We start from the raw sequence: 14,198 nt of genomic DNA, 5'->3' as shown, positions 1-14,198 counted from the left end.
GCTTTACTACTAGCTCTTGTAAGAGCTGTTCCTGTCTCTGGTTTTAGGAGAGGTTCACCCACTGGAGCCTGGAGCCTGGTCGTAGGTCCAGGGTGGGTAGGAGACGGTGAGACCTCAACCAAGCTTCGGCGGTTCGTGGGGTCCGCAGTGCGTACGGTGTCAAGTGCTTGGAGTCCTCGGAAAGCACTAGGAGCATCCATCTACGGAGGTACCCGGTCGGGGTGCTAGGGGATCCGTTACATACACACACACACACACACACACGCTGTCGCACGTCATACACACACACACACAGTCGCACGTCATACACACACACAGTCGCACGTCATACACACACATAGTCGCACGTCATACACACACACACAGTCGCACGTCATACACACACACACACAGTCGCACGTCATACACACACACACAGTCGCACGTCATACACACACACACACAGTCGCACGTCATACACACACATAGTCGCACGTCATACACACACACACTGTCGCACGTCATACACACACACACTGTCGCACGTCATACACACACACACACAGTCGCACGTCATACACACACATAGTCGCACGTCATACACACACACACTGTCGCACGTCATACACACACACACTGTCGCACGTCATACACACACACACAGTCGCACGTCATACACACACACAGTCGCACGTCATACACACACACAGTCGCACGTCATACACACACACACTGTCGCACGTCATACACACACACACTGTCGCACGTCATACACACACACACACTGTCGCACGTCATACACACACACACTGTCGCACGTCATACACACACACACACTGTCGCACGTCATACACACACACACACTGTCGCACGTCATACACACACACACACTGTCGCACGTCATACACACAGTGTCGCACGTCATACACACACACGCTGTCGCACGTCATACACACACTGTCGCACGTCATACACACACACTGTCGCACGTCATACACACACACTGTCGCACGTCATACACACACACTGTCGCACGTCATACACACACACTGTCGCACGTCATACACACACACTGTCGCACGTCATACACACACACTGTCGCACGTCATACACACACACTGTCGCACGTCATACACACACAGTGTCGCACATCATACACATATACACACTGTCGCACATCATACACACACACACTGTGGCACGTCATACACACACACAGTCGCACGTCATACATACAGTAGTAAATCCAATAGGTCGGCACTGCAGGTAAATAATTTGTGGTGCCCGTGTCCTAGGATTGGCATCCCACGAAACAAGAACAAGAAAGGGTCGGCACTCACTAAATTATCTGCAAAAGTTCTTGTTTATTGTTACATAATCCTGTGACGCGTTTCGACACTCGCAGGTGTCTTTATCAAACAGCATCATACATACACACAGGAGCACAGTCCACGTCATACATACACACAGGAGCACAGTCCACGTCATACATACACACAGGAGCACAGTCCACGTCATCCACACAGTTACACATCATCCACACACATACACACAGGGGCGCAGGCACACTTCATACACACACACACTGTCGCACGTCATACACACATACACACAGGGGCGCAGGCACACGTCACACATACACACAGGGGCGCAGGCACACGTCACACATACACACAGGGGCGCAGGCACACGTCACACACACACACAGGAGCGCAGGCACACTTCATACACACACACACTGTCGCACGTCATACACACATACACACAGGGGCGCAGGCACACGTCACACATACACACAGGGGCGCAGGCACATGTCACACACACACACAGGAGCGCAGGCACACTTCATACACACACACACTGTCGCACGTCATACACACATACACACAGGGGCGCAGGCACACGTCACACATACACACAGGGGCGCAGGCACACGTCACACACACACACAGGAGCGCAGGCACACTTCATACACACACACACTGTCGCACGTCATACACACATACACACAGGGGCGCAGGCACACGTCACACATACACACAGGGGCGCAGGCACACGTCACACACACACACAGGAGCGCAGGCACACTTCATACACACACACACTGTCGCACGTCATACACACATACACACAGGGGCGCAGGCACACGTCACACATACACACAGGGGCGCAGGCACACGTCACACATACACACAGGGGCGCAGGCACACGTCACACACACACACAGGAGCGCAGGCACACTTCATACACACACACACTGTCGCACGTCATACACACATACACACAGGGGCGCAGGCACACGTCACACATACACACAGGGGCGCAGGCACATGTCACACACACACACAGGAGCGCAGGCACACTTCATACACACACACACTGTCGCACGTCATACACACATACACACAGGGGCGCAGGCACACGTCACACATACACACAGGGGCGCAGGCACACGTCACACACACAGGAGCGCAGGCACACTTCATACACACACACACTGTCGCACGTCATACACACATACACACATACACACAGGGGCGCAGGCACACGTCACACATACACACAGGGGCGCAGGCACACGTCATACATACACACAGGAGCACAGTCCACGTCATCCACACAGTTACACATCATCCACACACACACACACAGGAGCGCAGGCACACTTCATACACACACACACTGTCGCACGTCATACACACATACACACAGGGGCGCAGGCACACGTCACACATACACACAGGAGCGCAGGCACACTTCATACACACACACACTGTCGCACGTCATACACACATACACACATACACACAGGGGCGCAGGCACACGTCATACATACACACAGGAGCACAGTCCACGTCATACATACACACAGGAGCACAGTCCACGTCATCCACACAGTTACACATCATCCACACACATACACACAGGGGCGCAGGCACACTTCATACACACACACACTGTCGCACGTCATACACACACACACACAGGGGCGCAGGCACACGTCACACATACACACAGGGGCGCAGGCACACGTCACACACACACACAGGAGCGCAGGCACACTTCATACACACACACACTGTCGCACGTCATACACACATACACACAGGGGCGCAGGCACACGTCACACATACACACAGGGGCGCAGGCACACGTCACACACACAGGAGCGCAGGCACACTTCATACACACACACACTGTCGCACGTCATACACACATACACACATACACACAGGGGCGCAGGCACACGTCACACATACACACAGGGGCGCAGGCACACGTCATACATACACACAGGAGCACAGTCCACGTCATCCACACAGTTACACATCATCCACACACACACACACAGGAGCGCAGGCACACTTCATACACACACACACTGTCGCACGTCATACACACACACACACAGGAGCGCAGGCACACGTCACACATACACACAGGAGCGCAGGCACACTTCATACACACACACACTGTCGCACGTCATACACACATACACACATACACACAGGGGCGCAGGCACACGTCATACATACACACAGGAGCACAGTCCACGTCATACATACACACAGGAGCACAGTCCACGTCATCCACACAGTTACACATCATCCACACACATACACACAGGGGCGCAGGCACACTTCATACACACACACACTGTCGCACGTCATACACACACACACACAGGAGCGCAGGCACACGTCACACATACACACAGGAGCGCAGTCACAGGTGCGCCCCCTTAACCAATTGAAAAAAATATACATCATGGGCATATTAATGGCATACGGCAAATGGCGTAGCGGGGAAAAAAAAAAAAGCAGCCAATTTTCTATTTTTTGCCACTTCAACTACCCAATAATTTTTTTTATAAAAAGTGATCAAAAAGTTGCGCACACTTAAAATTGCTATCACTGAAAAGAACAGCTCGTCCTGCAAACAACGAGCCCTCAGACAGCCCCGTACACATAGCTGCAAAAAAGTTATAGGGGTCAGAATATGGTTATGAAAAAAAAAATCCCTCAAAGGTTAAAAAAAGATATTTCACTATTAAAATGCATGAAAAATTATTCAAGTGTGGTATCGTTGTAACCGTACTGACCTGGAGAATAAAGATAACAGCTCAATTTTACCGCATAGTGTACAGTGTAAAAAAAAAAATAATAATAAAAAACCTTTATCAGAATTGTGTTTTTTCCCAATCCTACCCCATTTGGAAGTTTTTTCCTGCTCCCTACTACATGGTATGCAACCGTAAATGGTGCCATTGGAAAGCACAACTTGTCCCGCAAAAAATAAGCCCTCATGAGGCTATGCTAATGAAAATAATAAAATAATTAGGACTATGGGAAGGCGGAGAGTGAAAAACTAAAACGCAACAATATTTTTTTTATTTTTCACTCTCCTTAAGGAGTTAAAGAGTTCCTGTTTTACCCTCAGCATAGAGCCTCGCCTCATGTGTGGGGGACAAGGCTGCATCTACACTGGGGAATGCTATACGCTGTATACTCCCCGGCTATAATCCCTGAGCTCTTAGGAGCTAGTTCCTGCATCGCTCTCTGAAGGAAGAGAGGTTCACCCACTGGAGCCTGGAGCCTTGTCGTAGGTCCAGGGTGGGTAGGAGACGGCGAGATCCCAACCAAGATTCGGCGGTTCGTGGGGTCGGCAGTGCGTACGGTGTCAAGTGGAGTGCTTGGAGCCCTCGGGAAGCACTAGGAGCATCCATCAACGGAGGTACCCGGTCGGGGTGCAGGAGATCCGTTACAGTGGTGGCAGTGGTGGGATGGCGTCCTAGTGCGAGGAAAAGCAGCTCAGAGACACCGTTCATGGATTTACAAAACTGAGGGCAACGCTAGTATCCGTACAGCGCCCCTGGCTACAGCAGTATGGAACCAGTTTGTAACCAAACAGCTTCCCGACACGAGGAGGAGGACCCGATTGATCCGGATACAGTCCAGAAAGGCGTCTGGTATGAGACCCTGGAGGGCGTACAGTGTCGGAGGGGCGAGAGACTCCCCAGGGAGGAACAGCGATGGCAGACGCGACTGGCCATATGGATGCCCCTTCTGGAAGAGCAGCCCCTGGAGGAGTGGGTGAAGGAGCTCGAGCTCAGAGTGCGACAGGAGCTGTGGCTGGCGAATGCCTACCAGGCGCTTTGGTGGTATACAGCTCGGCATGCACCCTGGACGGCGGAGCACGACAACCCGGAGGGGTATGATTACAATGGCCCTGGCCTGTTGTGGGAGGTTTTCACAGAACCGGAGTTCGGGAGCACTGCGGAGACCCAATTTTATGACATCTACGACTTCAGGGAGGGTATGCAAGATTGGGCTGACCCCAACGAGGTGAGACACTGGAGTGGGGGCTGGAGCAGGACTACCGACATCTGCTCCACATAATTGAGAATACCCTGCAGGAGAGTTGGGTGGCAGTCCCAGACTTAAAGCCCTGCGGCGGGGAAGACCCGGCAGAGGTACCCCCTACTTTACTACCAGCTACAGAGGTAGGGGACCTGGTAGACGGGTTCTGGGGGGAAACCCATATGGCAGGTGGAGATGGGACCGAGATCTCTTCACCGGCCCTACAGGGATGCTGGGCGGTCGTCCCAGATCCCCAACGGCAGCCAGAGTTTCAGGGAGTAGGGACAGTCGGTCCTGCTCCCCAGCGGCAGTATGCTTTGCAAGAAGAGGAGAGCATCGTCTCCCTTCCCCAGCGGCAGTGTACCTTGCAGAGAGAGAAGAACATCGTCTCCCTTTCCCAGCGGCAGTGTACCTTGCAGGGAGACGAGACAACTGGTCTGTCTCCCTAACCACAGGGGTACAGCACCCCTAACTTCGATAGTGCAGATGGGACTGCGGTCTCTGCACCAGACCTACAGGGATGCTGGACGGCCGGTACAGATCCCCAACCAACCCTGCAGGAATACCAGAAGGAGGTAAGCGATCCCTCCTCTCCACAGCAAATCTACAACAAGGTCCTGGGGGTAAGATTTCCTGACCACATCCTAGTAGAAGAGCTGGCATCTGGGCAAAGCGCAGTCTGCCTCTGCCCTCCCCTATCCTCTTGTCCAGAGTCTGACTCCCCACAGGCTACCCCAGCAGAAGCGCTGGCATCCAGGCAGAGCGCCGCTGGTCTCTGCGCTGCCTCTCCCTTTGTTACAGGGCTGGATTGCGCACCAGTTTGCCCAGCTGAAGCGCTGGCAATAGGGCAGAGTACTGCTGATCTCTGCCCACAAAGCAACCTCCACTCCCAGCAAGAGAGCAACACAGAGACCGGGAGTACCAGTTACCAACACAACCTTGGTGGACTCACTGGACTGAGACAGGCTACCAAATTCAACAGGTCCAGTATTTGGTTGTGGGTGGGCTGCCAGACTAACTTAGGTATCGACCAGAGTGAGGTCAGGTGTCTGGTTAGTCTTCCCTGAAAGGGAAAGATGTGTGGCGGAAATAACCTCGCCACTGGGTTTTGGAGGGGCCTGTTTTTCAACCTCTTGCCTCAGGATTATGGCCCATATACTAAAACTTTGAAGGAGAAGACAGACCGGCCACACAGCCGAAATCTGTGGAACTGTTTTGGGCAGGAAAGCCATGCTTGCGGGCGTTCAAATGTGACTTCCATGGAATTCGGGAACCCCTACTCAGATCTGGGTGATTTCTGGATATGCTGTTCGCCGAGATCAGAGCTGTCCAGGAATGTATAATTTATGGGGATTTGTGGGGCTTTGGGGTGTTTTCTGTGTTTTGGGGGAAAAATGTGTGTTTTCTGCCAGTGAGTGATTAAGTTAGCCCATTGTGTATGTTAATTGTATCACAGGCAGAGTACATTGTGTTTGGTAATTGTATTACAGGGAGAGCCCATTGTGTTTGGTAATTGTATCACAGGCAGAGCCCATTGTGTTTGGTAATTGTATTACAGGGAGAGCCCATTGTGTTTGTTAATTGTATCACAGGCAGAGAGGGGGTTGTGTACAATTGCTGGGAATGTTTCCATACTGTAAATGCATGTTATTGGCTAATGTAAAAACTGTCTCAGTCTTCCACAAGGTCCCCAGGGGAGTGTTCCTTGCTGGAAGACCTGCATAAAAGACTGACATGTAGCCCTATTAAAGAGTTCCTGTTTTACCCTTAACATAGAGCCTCGTCTCATGTGTGAGTAAAGGGTTGCATCTACACTGTGTTGTAGAAATTTGCTTGCGTCAGACGCACGTATCCAAGCTACGCTAAAAGTGCGCCAAAGTACGCCAACCACAAAAAATTTCCCTCGTGCCTAAAAGCATGTGTATCAAGCTCTTTTGTGTAAGGAAAGGTAACACTCATCGAGAGTCAGACAAGGTGTTTCATCGTAGAGCTTCTGTTCAGCGCTGCTCCTCCTCCCGCCCAGTCTCCTCACTTTTATTTTATAGCCACCAAAGGGGTAACAATAGAAAGGGGCGGCTCGTCACCCGACCACTTCCTTCATGTAACAAACATACAGGAAGTGATGATATACAGGAAGTGATGATATACAGGAAGTGATGATACAGGAAGATGAGAAACCACTATTACTTCTTCAATACAATAAAATAACATAGCCAGCTAACAAACACATGTATACAATAATCTCCCATCACCACTGGAGTAATCAATGCCCAATAAAGTTACGATGACCCTCATGCGTGCTTCATCTCCACATCCACAGGAAGATATCCACTCCAATGGTTTACCCTGACACTGAGAGACATGATGACAATACACAATACGCTGTATACTCCCCGGCTATAATCCCTGAGCTCTTGTAAGAGCTTGCTCCTGCATCGCTCTCTGACGGAATAGAGGTTCACCCACTGGAAGCTGGAAGCCTGGTCGTAGGTCCAGGGTGGGTAGGAGACAGAGAGACCCCCAACCAAGCTGTGGCGGTTCATGGGGTCTGCAGTGCTTACGGTGTCAAGTGGAGTGCTTGGAGCCCTCGGAAAAGCACTAGGAGCAACTATCAACAGAGGTACCCAGTCGGGGTGCCAGGAGATCTGTTACAATAAGCATTGCCGTGTGCAAGATCTGCGGGATAAAAATATGCTGCAGACATTCAAACGCAGATGGCGCGGCTCTATCAGAGCTCATGAAGCTGATCACCGGTTACTGTGGGACAATAGCTACCATAACAGGAGTTCCCTGCTTCTCCCGATTCCTCTTCCGGCAGCCAGAAGGCATCCATGGGCAGTATGTGTCTTTCATCCCTTTCCGCTTCTCCTGCTCGACTCCTCCTCCGCTCCATTATCAGCCATCTATAACGGAATGCATGGAAACAACTCTACGCGCCCAGCAATCTGAGCACAACCTTAATTCCTACCTGGCCAAGTTGCTGCCGTACCACTTAATAGAGTCTTCTGCCTCTAGGGAGCTAATGGCGTGCGCTCTGCCTCACTGGAAGATACTTAGCTGCCATTATTTCTCCCAAAAGGTCATCCCTGCCTTGTACTCTCACGTGGCGGACAGCAAGGGCCGCTCCCTGCGATTCTCTCTTGGTGGCACGATTCATGTCACAGTGGACACCTGGAGCAGCTCTTACGGGCAGATACAGTACATGTCTTTCACGGGCCACTGGGTCAATGTTTTGTGGCAGTGGCAAGGCAGCACCCCAGCAACAAGGCCAGGTCCTTTTGACCCCCTCCCACCATATCATGGGGCTAGCTCCCACACCAGGTTCACCTCCTCCATGGGCATGCTCCCGTCCCCAACATCAGCTGGCCAAAGGGTCACTCACACGCTCCCGCCTTCATATCACATGTGTCAGGTGAAGTGTTGCCATGCTGTGTTGAGGCCTGGGAGAGAGTAGCCACACTGGTGGGCAGCTGTACATCAAGCAGAAAACATCCCACTGTCTGTCAAGGTGGTCAGCGGCAATGGGCACAGCATTGTGGAGCCACTCTTACATGGTGGGGAATGTTCTCCTGGACTTGCAGCGACAGGACGGCCTGCTACTACACTGCTTAATCCGCGGTGTCCAACTCGCTTCCATGGGTTTTCTGTCCATGCATGCCGACTGTCTGATGCGGATCGCGGCCCCTATTCAAGTAAATGGGTCCTGCACCTTAATACGGTGGCCCTGCGGTCGGTGCCCGTGCACATCTTGCACACGACCGTATGTATTTTGCGGTCCGCAAAAACGGATCCACAAAAAATACGTCCGTAATGCGGACAATAATAGGACATAATCAATTTTTTTGCGGAACGGAAATGCGGAAATGGAATGCACACGGAGTACCTTCCGTTTTTTTGGGGTACCTATTGAAATGAATGGTTCCATATACGGTCCGCAAAGAAAACGGAAACGGAATGAAAATACGTTCGTGTGCAAGAGGCCTTAGGCTCACAATCACTGATGGAAATAACTGACCAAATAACTGAAGTGTTTACTGGGCTTAGGCCGAATGCACATGGCTGTGAAACACGGACGTGAGCTGTCCGTGGTATCCCGGCCTGGCATCCTGCTGACAGCAAAAGCGCACTGCATCATTGGTTGCTATGACGCCGTGCGCTTCAGGCCGCCGCTGCAGTACAGTAATACACTGGTGTGATCTATACGAGTGTATTACGGCCGTGTGCATTTGGCCTTAAGATGTTGTGTCTGACCCGGGAAAAGCTGAGAGGGGAGGAGATTCTGGGGTTAACGAGGCTCGTTAGGAGTTGGCTGCAGAGCTCCGATAAATATGAGCGGAGCTCCTCCAACATGGACGAGGCTGGCGGAGCTGCGGCACAAGACGTGTGGTATGTACTGTGAGGTGCTGGGTGGTAGAGAGGGAAACCTCTGTATAGTGAGCGGCCAGAAGGCCGAGGATCTGCGTGGCCTGTACACTGCCATGTGCATGAAGAGTAACACAGGTTGTGGCCACTGCCATAACTCATGGGTATACATGTATGTGAGGTCATACGCCTCTCATACATGTACATGAGGTCATACACGAGGTCATACATCTCTCATACATGTACATGACTTCATATACCTCTCATACATGAGTTCATACAGCTCTCATACATGTACATGAGGTCATACACCTCTCTTACATGTACACGACTTCATACACTTCACATACATGAGGTCATACACCTCTCATACATGTACACAACTTTGTGCAACTCTCATACATGTACACGACTTTGTGCAACTCTCATACATGTACACGACTTTGTACACCTCTCATACATGTACACGACTTCATACACCTCTCATACAAAATTTCATACACCTCTCATACACGAGGTTATACACCTCTCATACACATACATGAGTTTATACACCTCTCGTACACAAGGTTATACACCTCTCATACAGGGAGTGCAGAATTATTAGGCAAGTTGTATTTTTGAGGATTAATTTTATTATTGAACAACAACCATGTTCTCAATGAACCCAAAAAACTCATTAATATCAAAGCTGAATATTTTTGGAAGTAGTTTTTAGTTTGTTTTTAGTTTTAGCTATTTTAGGGGGATATCTGTGTGTGCAGGTGACTATTACTGTGCATAATTATTAGGCAACTTAACAAAAAACAAATATATACCCATTTCAATTATTTATTTTTACCAGTGAAACCAATATAACTTCTCAACATTCACAAATATACATTTCTGACATTCAAAAACAAAACAAAAACAAATCAGTGACCAATATAGCCACCTTTCTTTGCAAGGACACTCAAAAGCCTGCCATCCATGGATTCTGTCAGTGTTTTGATCTGTTCACCATCAACATTGCGTGCAGCAGCAACCACAGCCTCCCAGACACTGTTCAGAGAGGTGTACTGTTTTCCCTCCTTGTAAATCTCACATTTGATGATGGACCACAGGTTCTCAATGGGGTTCAGATGAGGTGAACAAGGAGGCCATGTCATTAGATTTTCTTCTTTTATACCCTTTCTTGCCAGCCACGCTGTGGAGTACTGGGACGCGTGTGATGGAGCATTGTCCTGCATGAAAATCATGTTTTTCTTGAAGGATGCAGACTTCTTCCTGTACCACTGCTTGAAGAAGGTGTCTTCCAGAAACTGGCAGTAGGACTGGGAGTTGAGCTTGACTCCATCCTCAACCCGAAAAGGCCCCACAAGCTCATCTTTGATGATACCAGCCCAAACCAGTACTCCACCTCCACCTTGCTGGCGTCTGAGTCGGACTGGAGCTCTCTGCCCTTTACCAATCCAGCCACGGGCCCATCCATCTGGCCCATCAAGACTCACTCTCATTTCATCAGTCCATAAAACCTTAGAAAAATCTGTCTTGAGATATTTCTTGGCCCAGTCTTGACGTTTCAGCTTGTGTGTCTTGTTCAGTGGTGGTCGTCTTTCAGCCTTTCTTACCTTGGCCATGTCTCTGAGTATTGCACACCTTGTGCTTTTGGGCACTCCAGTGATGTTGCAGCTCTGAAATATGGCCAAACTGGTGGCAAGTGGCATCTTGGCAGCTGCACGCTTGACTTTTCTCAGTTCATGGGCAGTTATTTTGCGCCTTGGTTTTTCCACACGCTTCTTGCGACCCTGTTGACTATTTTGAATGAAACGCTTGATTGTTCGATGATCACGCTACAGAAGCTTTGCAATTTTAAGAGTGCTGCATCCCTCTGCAAGATATCTCACTATTTTTGACTTTTCTGAGCCTGTCAAGTCCTTCTTTTGACCCATTTTGCCAAAGGAAAGGAAGTTGCCTAATAATTATGCACACCTAATATAGGGTGTTGATGTCATTAGACCACACCCCTTCTCATTACAGAGATGCACATCACCTAATATGCTTAATTGGTAGTAGGCTTTCGAGCCTATACAGCTTGGAGTAAGACAACATGCATAAAGAGGATGATGTGGTCAAAATACTCATTTGCCTAATAATTCTGCACGCAGTGTACATATACATGAGTTTATACACCTCTCATACACGAGGTCATACACCTCTCATACATATACATGAGTTCATACACATGTTAATCAATACACTCATATACATGACTTTCTGCACATATAATATACATCAGCTTATACAGATATTATACCGTCACACACACCAGTCTTACCTGCCCGGCGCGCTCAGTCCCGGCACACGGCTTCTCACCAGCCACAACCTTTCAAGTCTTTACTAACACAAACCCTGCCCAACACTGAGTAGTAATGAGGAAGAATGGGGAGTCCCAGAGGAAAGAGAGGGCGGGAGGTCACGCTCCAAAGCACACGTCACCTACTCACAGCTCCGCGGCTCATCATGCGTGTACAGAACGCACCTCACATACCTGTCACATACTCTCCATACGTGTGGTGACACAGTCTGGGGGCTGCTTTCAGAGCCTCGCTGGGTCCTAGGTTTAAGTACCCAGAAATGGTGTCCAGACATTGGCGGCGCCGTTCCCTGAGGCAGATTCCTACTCGGTCATCTTTGAGCTCCTTTTGAACTGTTTTCCATTAGTCTCCATCTTTTTATATCTGCAGTGTGAACCTGAACGTAGAACCACTAAAGGTAACTGTACGCGGATTACGTGTTTCTCCAGGCGAATCCTCGTGCAGCGGAAACCCGAAGCCGTAAAATGAATAACACCAGACACATCTCAGGAACACTTTGCTCTTAATTCAGTTCGGAAACTAATGTGTTATGCGGATTTTAAAATCCAAAGCATTACAATTATTGCCGTGATTCCGCCCATTCTGAGGATGACTTTTATCCATATAGACTACAATGAAGCTAAAAATTTGCAACAAAAAACAAACAAAAACTGTGATAATTATTTCAGATTTATGTGGATTTTGTGGAGAGTTTGTACAAGCAAATCTGCACTGCGTACACTGGCCCTAAAAATAAGACATATTCCCCAATAAGTGACCTCTAAACTATGACCCAAATGCCAAAATATAGGGGTGTAGATATAGAGGTAGCAGTCAGAGGTGTAGAGGTAACAGTCAGGCGTGTAGATATAGGAGGTGTAGAGGTAACAGTCAGGGGTGTAGATATAGGAGGTGTAGAGGTAACAGTTAGGGGTGTAGATATAGGAGGTGTAGAGGTAACAGTCAGGGGTGTAGATATAGAGGTGTAGAGGATACAGTCAGGGGTGTAGATATAGAAGGTGTAGAGGTAACAGTCAGAGGTGTAGATATAGGAGGTGTAGAGGTAACAGTTAGGGGTGTAGATATAGGAGGTGTAGAGATAACAGTCAGGGGTGTAGATATAGGAGGTGTAGAGGTAACAGTCAGGGGTGTAGATATAGGAGGTGTAGAGGATACAGTCAGGGGTGTAGATATAGGAGGTGTAGAGGATACAGTCAGGGGTGTAGATATAGAGGTGTAGAGGTAACAGTCAGGGGTGTAGATATAGGAGGTGTAGAGGTAACAGTCAGGGGTGTAGATATAGGAGGTGTAGAGGATACAGTCAGGGGTGTAGATATAGAGGTGTAGAGGTAACAGTCAGGGGTGTAGATATAGAGGTGTAGAGGTAACAGTCAGGGGTGTAGATATAGGAGGTGTAGAGGTAACAGTCAGGGGTGTAGATATAGGAGGTGTAGAGGATACAGTCAGGGGTGTAGATATAGAAGGTGTAGAGGTAACAGTCAGGGGTGTAGATATAGGAGGTGTAGAGGATACAGTCAGGGGTGTAGATATAGAAGGTGTAGAGGTAACAGTCAGGGGTGTAGATATAGGAGGTGTAGAGGATACAGTCAGGGGTGTAGATATAGAGGTGTAGAGGTAACAGTCAGGGGTGTAGATATAGGAGGTGTAGAGGTAACAGTCAGGGGTGTAGATATAGGAGGTGTAGAGGATACAGTCAGGGGTGTAGATATACAGGTGTAGAGGTTACAGTCAGGGGTGTAGATATAGGAGGTGTAGAGGATACAGTCAGGGGTGTAGATATAGAAGGTGTAGAGGTAACAGTCAGGGGTGTAGATATACAGGTGTAGAGGTTACAGTCAGGGGTGTAGATATAGAAGGTGTAGAGGTAACAGTCAGGGGTGTAGATATAGAGGTGTAGAGGTAACAGTCAGGCGTGTAGATATAGGAGGTGTAGAGGTAACAGTCAGGGGTGTAGATATAGAGGTGTAGAGGTAACAGTCAGGCGTGTAGATATAGGAGGTGTAGAGGATACAGTCAGGGGTGTAGATATAGAAGGTGTAGAGGTAACAGGGGTGTAGATATAGGAGGTGTAGAGGTAACAGTCAGGGGTGTAGATATAGAGGTGTAGAGGTAACAGTCAGGGGTGTAGATATAGAGGTGT

The 14,198-nt window shown here is 49.3% G+C and overlaps 1 protein-coding gene across 2 annotated transcripts in view; it reads right to left on the bottom strand.

The window, feature by feature from the left end:
• CD80 (CD80 molecule) overlaps window positions 1-12,098 on the bottom strand; it is a 28,116-nt gene extending 16,018 nt beyond the window's left edge. For both annotated transcript variants that reach the window (XM_040421725.1, XM_040421726.1), the window contains exon 1: window positions 12,019-12,098. The gene's annotated coding sequence lies outside the window, so the exon portion shown is untranslated. The remainder of the gene's footprint in view (window positions 1-12,018) is intronic.
• Window positions 12,099-14,198: the final 2,100 nt, after the last annotated feature.

This window comes from Bufo bufo, chromosome 3, assembly GCF_905171765.1.
Source record: "Bufo bufo chromosome 3, aBufBuf1.1, whole genome shotgun sequence".
NCBI lineage: Eukaryota > Metazoa > Chordata > Amphibia > Anura > Bufonidae > Bufo > Bufo bufo.
The sequence above is the reverse complement of the archived record's forward strand: the minus strand, read 5'-3'. Positions and strand labels throughout refer to the sequence as shown.